This window comes from Aptenodytes forsteri, unplaced genomic scaffold, assembly GCF_000699145.1.
Source record: "Aptenodytes forsteri isolate BGI_AS27 unplaced genomic scaffold, ASM69914v1 Scaffold112, whole genome shotgun sequence".
Lineage (NCBI taxonomy): Eukaryota > Metazoa > Chordata > Aves > Sphenisciformes > Spheniscidae > Aptenodytes > Aptenodytes forsteri.
Genome location: NW_008794883.1, coordinates 314,432 through 321,455, shown reverse-complemented (window position 1 = coordinate 321,455; position 7,024 = coordinate 314,432).

The following is a 7,024-nucleotide window of genomic DNA, read 5'->3' as shown; positions in this document are numbered from 1 at the left end:
GCTGACAGACCCCAGCCCTCTGCCTCTCCTGGCCTTAGCGGGGTGCGTGCATGGGCGTTAGTGCCATATATGTTGGTTGCCCATAATGACAGCCAGGTGTGGGCCTGTGAGAAATGGCAGCCTCCGTGTCTCCCCGCCTGTCCCTGGGCTCCCTCGCTGGCGGCTGGGCCGGAGCCCTGCCTTTCCCCTGCGGGGAAACTTGGCGAAATGGCTGCGTGCAAAGAAGCCCTGACATTTCCACAGCTTTTTCAGTTAACTTGCTCCTTCTCACTGCTGTGAAGCATCCTCAAATAATCCTCAAAAGGCACAAGTTTGGTTCAAAGCAAAACACTGTCGCACGACCATTTTGGTTTGATGGCTTCCCTTTTCCCATTTTTTTTTTTCCCCCTGAATCCCCCTCACCTTCCCCCCAATTTCCTTTCAGTGAATTTTCTGTTTTCCAAAAAACCTTGCACAGCTCTTTTTGCTGGGGCTGACCATTCAAAAATCAAGATGTTCCCTGCAAATGAACAAGCCGTTTAAAGTGACAACATTGAGTTTGACTTTCTGGAAAAGGCTTTTTAATAGGGCGAACTGAAACTATTTTTTCCCTGCTGCTCTGTCAGGCTGGTCTGGGCCCCCGCTGCGTGGGGCTGGCGTGACACGAGGTGGGGCTCAGGCTCCCTCCTGCGCACCCCACGCCAGGTCCGCACCTCGCGCCTGCACCCCAAGGGACGTCCGATATGTCCCTTGTGAAAACAGCAGCAGCCACTGCCCGGCACGGCCAGGGCAGCTGCTGCACGCCGGTCGTCAAGAGACTCCCTAGCTTAAACTCTCAAAAGAAACCCCCAAAACAACTAGTATTTACACATATGGTAGGAACAGTGACTATAATCACAACCACATTTTCTGGAAATGTTACCCTGTTTTATCTAACCGCCTGGGCAAACTTGTACAGTGAGAAATAGAAAAAAGTATTCCTTTGCTATTATAAGACATTTGGGGAGTTTTCTTGAGCAGCCCTTCTGCCTCAGCGGGAGAGACCCGAAACTTGGAATTTAGCAAGGAAATAAGCTCCAGTCATACAAGGACTAACGCACGCGTTTCATTTTTCGTGGTCTGGTGAAATCTGTTTTCATTTTGGCTGCCTGACAGAGGGTTTAAAAATATATGTATGTACTTCATTTCTTCACGCTAATTTTTAATCTACTGTAACAATTTTTTATTCTATGAGAACAGTTTCAGCTAATGACCTTCCAGCCTTCTCTTGGCACCGCTGCTGTGGCTGTAGGTCGAGAGGAATGTCTCCTGCCATCAGCAGTCTCCCCACGATCTTTTAGCTCTGGATGCGTGCACGGAGAAAACCGGTTGGAACATCTCACACGGTGGGATGGTGAACATGAACCCAATGGGAAGCCTAATGTGCTGGAAGTTGGTATATGCCAGCAATTAATGTCTTTTACTTCCTGATTTTTGACAGCTTAAAAAGGTTTGAATGTTGGGCAGGCTTGGAATTTAAGCAGAGGGTATAAAAATATTTGGGACTTGTACACAGAGGGATAAAACTCTGTAAGGAAGGGGTCCAGACCTAACGTGGTGAATAACCACTTCAAAGTGGATATTAGGAATAAGCAAAGGGAGTAGAAGGAATGGAAAAAAGGATTAATCAAAGAAAATTACATCTTAGGAAGTGTAGGCATAAAGGGAAACGTGCCAGAAGCAAAGCTGAGTTAGACCTCGCAAAGGAAATTAAAACAAATAGCAAAATGTTCTTCAGGCGTACATACCAGGAGACGAAGGAGAGAAGAGGCAGGGGTGATGAAAGGGGGAGAGGCAGGACACAAATTAATGCATAATATATAGCGGAAATATACATAGAAGAAATGAATGTATGGAGATAGAAATTACCTCATCCAAGTGGCACAAATCATAAAGATCATAATGCGATGATAATTTGGACTAGATGATCATTATAGGTCCCTTTCAACTGAACTATTCTAATTTCTGACCCAGACATCTAACGGCACTGGCCTATCAAGATTATGTCTGGCTGTGTAACAGCATCACTGCTGGAGCAACACAACACAATTTGAGAGCAGGAAAAATTGTTCGAGCATTTAAAAAGAGGAAAAATGATTAAAGTCTGATCCAAATAAAATACAAGACTTTTGGATAAATTTAGCAGGAAAGAATAATACCAGACATGATGGTAGATAGAAATGGGCTAAAATACAACATGCATTTACTGAAGGTGGATAGTGCCAGACTAACCTGATGACTTTGTAAGGTAACTAGTTTTCTAAACAGAGAAAAGCTAGTAGATCTATTCTGTCTGGTAATAAATAAATGTAGGCTGGAAATGAGAAGAAAATGTTTAACCATCAGAGGAATGAGGTCCTGGTATATCTTTCCTACAGGCATGGCAAGGGCAAACAAATACATTATAAGGTAAGACTTGATCCGTTCATAAAAAGGATCATATTTTCCCCTCCTAAGACAGCACATATCCCTAAATATATTTTACTAAGCATATACTGTTAATATTTTGGGCTGTTGCTTCTTGATGCTGAAGTTCATTGCCATAGCTTTGGAGCCTGTGTCTTCCTTTGCCCTTTTATCTGCTTTTTAAATGCCTGTTCTTTTCTGCTGTTCTTAATGAGCAATGATAGCAATGCTGCCTGCGCTCGCACATTCCTGCACCCACTGCCTCCCACAGCCAGGGCCTGATCCCAAATGGTGGGAACTTCCCAGTTACTACCGTGGCATTTGGATCAGGCTTCTGGAGGAAGGCAACAGTACTCCATATTTCAGAAGAACATTCTATTTTGAGGTAATAGCTAAGGCTTTTTTTTTTTTTTTTTTAAATGGGAAGATAATCAGAGCCATATTTCAAAAGCCAGCTTTTAAACTGTGCTTGCAAACTCCTTTCTCGCAGTCTAGTCCCTGTATCCCCACTGTTCAGCTACCCAGGCTAAGTCAAGGGCAAACAGACCTTATGCTTCGGTGATCAGATGAAGGTCAATCTCCACGACATTTAAGGTGAAAAGCTAAGTTTTTTTTTTTTTTTTAAATGGGAAGATAATCAGAGCCATATTTCAAAAGCCAGCTTTTAAACTGTGCTTGCAAACTCCTTTCTCGCAGTCTAGTCCCTGTATCACCACTGTTCAGCTACCCAGGCTAAGTCAAGGGCAAACAGACCTTATGCTTCGGTGATCAGATGAAGGTCAATCTCCACGACATTTTATCTTGTGTAATTGAGTAGATACACAGAGGAGGTGAAATACTGCAGTCTTTTGAAGCCTGAACAATCAGCTTGTGCCAAAGGTAGGATTAATGGACCATTAAGTGCATTTTGCCCTGGAAAATCCCACCATCCCTTTGCAGCTGGGACACTTGGCTGCCAGAAAAGTCCTTCTGCAGGAAAGTTTCTAAAGAAAAAAACAGCAAAGTGGCTGGGTGCATTTTCTGCATGGGAATTCAGGGGCTTTTGGAAAAATAGACCATATTCTTGCCTTTATCCTGCAGCAGAAGATTTTCAGGCTTCAGGGCTGTCAAACTCACGGTTTCCAGACTGTGTTAATCACTGAACCAGGATTTGGTTGGCCAGCGAAGTGGCGTTGCCCGAGTTTTGGCAGTGGGTGTGATTCTGACAGCCTCTCTGTAGGTGGTGCTGCAAGGCAGTGAGATGTGGGTAAGAATTGCCTATGCCGTTTTTAAAATTCAGTCCCTTGGTTTCTTAAACAGCTCTTGGTATTCCAACTTTCTTGAAAGAAAATTAGACATAGTTGCCCATAATGTCTTTATTTTGATGAGCTATAATCTGAATGCCCCCACTGGAAATATGAACAGAGGAGAACTGTTATTTTCTCTGGGTTCAAACTGTTGGCATTATGTACTCTTCCTGGAAAATTGCAGTTGAACAAACTGTCTTTTCATATTGATCTAACTTTAACAGAATTTTAACAGCAGACTGTAGAATCTAATGAATTAGAGAAGAACATCTGAAAAAGAATAATAAGTTGGTCATGCAGAGACCCTAAGTAATGGATGTTTAAATTACGAAGAGAAAGAAATTTACATCTCTCAGTGGGCTCTGTCCCCTTTTGCTCTACACTCAGATGTTGCCTTGAGTTCAGCTGCTCTTCTGCACACTGAAAAATGGTAGAATGGATCCTGCAAATGTGTCTGTACTCCTCCCCTGCTACTGAAATGCAATCAATCCAGGTGGAATCAAGTTTTCCTTCAAGCTGGGTAGGCAGTGAAGACTGCTGTGTCTGCTTGGAGGGGTGCGAGGAATTTTTTAATCAAAATTCAGCTGCAAAAATTTGGTGTTTACAGGCAGACATACTTCACATACATAATTAGACAGGCAACCTTGTTCAAAAGCAGATGTAAGAGTTACAGTCTATAAGCTCGTACCCCAGTCTCGTGACAGGCTAATAATGCCTATGGTACTTAAACAATGGAACAAGTTTGTCATCTAATATTGTGCAAAATTCCTTTCCTCAGCTGGGCACTATATTAAATCTTCTGTGTCACCATGGTGTTTGGTCACCTCTGCAGCAAAGATAAAATATTGCTCATTGTAGGCATTTATATCTCTGCTTATCCCAATTACCTCTCCAGTAGTCATGTGAAGATACTCTGTATTCAAATTGATGTATCAAATGTAAAAATTTGTCACTGATCTCTTTCTTGTAAGATATATATACACACACAAACATTTTAGCTCAAGATGGGATGCCTAGCTGTCACGGATGTATGGTTTAGCTGAGCAAAAGTTTTGGAGCTGGATGTATAGCAGTGGTTAGATGTTCATTCACAGAAATAGCAGTGTGAATTCAAGAGGTTGCTGTCCCCTAGCTGTTTGCTATTGACCATAGCAATGATGTTACCCTGCAATTTAGCTAGCACAGTACACTCTGTGAGTGCTTCTCATGTGCTTTAGTGCAAGCCGATCAGTTTAGTTACTAATATAGCAGCTTTCCTTGAGAGGTCAAGCCACCGCAGCTGACACACTGGAGTACTGAGGGGAGTTAGCTCGAAACCACCCTGCAAACCCACATTTGAGGGTTGAACAGTACCATGTCTGGAGTAAGAGAGGAGTGAAATGTGTTGTTGGCATACTGTGGCAGAGTCCGACAGTACTTCAAGTACACGCATACATCATGAAGAGATTGTAATCAAAATAAGTAGACAAGGGAAGTATTATTATTCCTCTTTAGAGATGAGGAACCAAGCCATGAAGAGGTTCAGTGAGCAGTTCCCCTGCAGAGATGCGTAATGTAAGAGCTGGCAATAAAACACGGGATTCATCATTACTGCCATTTTACAGATGGAAAAACCAAGTCACAGAACAATAGTGGCTTGCTCAAGGTCACACAGGGTATTTATAGCAACCCCAGGACCTGAATCTGGAGCTGCTGAGTCCTGGTCAGCATTTTTCCCAAGGGAATCACGGATAAGGAGATTAACGTCAATAGTTTCTCCAAAAGCAGCAGAATTTCAGAAAGAGGCGGAAGACTGTTCCAGAAAAAGATGCCTGTGCTTGTGTTAGAAAAAGAAGCTTAGACTCCAGTATCCCCAGCAACTCATACCTATGTTCTTGTTATCCTAATTAGTGGCAATGTTCCACTTCCAGAAGGTTTTATCTCTTTAAATTAGGTGGTGTTTTTTCCAACTGATAAAATTAGAGAAGGCAATTCAGAAAGATGTATTACAGTAGATCACAGTCTGACATTCATTCCAGCAATAACAACTGTTATCAAAGAAAGATCTTTTTCATAAACGTAGGAAACAAGTCAGGCTAATAAAGACATGAATAGGTTTTTGCACAGTACAATGTAAAAATAATCAATGAAATAGTGAAAAAAAATCTAGTCAGAAAGTCTGCATAATGAGTATTATCTTGCATAGAAGTAGTCTCACTCTGCTTTATAATTAATAGCATTTAGCCATAAATCTTTCTGAAACGAGGGAAAGAAGGAATGACCCTGCTAATTTCAATGCCATTTGGGAGCAGCAGAGGGCACATAAGAGCAGGTTCCTACTTAACAAATCTTCACTTTTTTGGCCTGGATTTTCCTGTAGAATCAGGGACTGTAAATACTGATTTTCCTAATGAACCAGTGCCAAGTGGCTAGCAAGTGGGTAGCCTCTAAAGAAGGAATCGTAGATTTCCAGACTGGTTTTCTGTCACTTAGGACTGCTGCTTGCAGCTGATGTATTATGCCAAGATACTGCCGTACATGGTGTTTATTGCTATTCTCAGAGGTGCTTAGAAATGGGAAATGCTAGAATCTGAGATAAGTACAAAGATGATGTAAGAGTGCAAGGAAGGAAACTAGACCAAGCAAAAAAAAAAAAGTTTATTAGATGAAGTGGAGCAAGGCGGGGAGGGGGGGGGTCAGAGCTGCAGCTGAGAATGGCCATGGGGAGATGATGAAATCCCCTTTCTGCCTTAAATAGCATAACAATTAAAAAAAAAAAAAAAAGAGCAAACCATACATCTGAAATCAAAACAAAGGAACAGCAGAACAGCAGCTCCAAGAAAGGAACTGCTCTTGTTTCTTTCTCTTTTTTTCCTGTTGCTCAGATAAAAGAATTACAGTGTCTCTAGAAACACTTTTACCACCATCTGTGAACTTCCACTCCACAGAGCAAGGCCTCACGGGAACACGTGTTATTGTCCCCAGTTTATACATGAAGGAACTGAGGCAAGGGAGCGTGATGCTGATTTGAAAATCAGTTTTTCTCCAAGGTATCCTCGTTTGATCCCTCTGAAGACATGGATGTCCGACCTTGGGTGACTCATGCAGCCCAGACTCAACTGGTTTACCTCCCACTGATGTCCCAGTGGCTGGCTTTAGGCCAGGACCCTTCAGCTGTTGCCTGTGGGCTCCAGCTGGTCTGCAGCGGTAGTGAATATCCCCTTCAATCATCTGTGCCCTGAACTCCCCACTCACCCCCATTGCTGGGAGAGGATCATCCAGAGCACTGTGAACGATGGCAGCAGTGGTCAGAGTGGGCAGGGAGTTATTTTGAT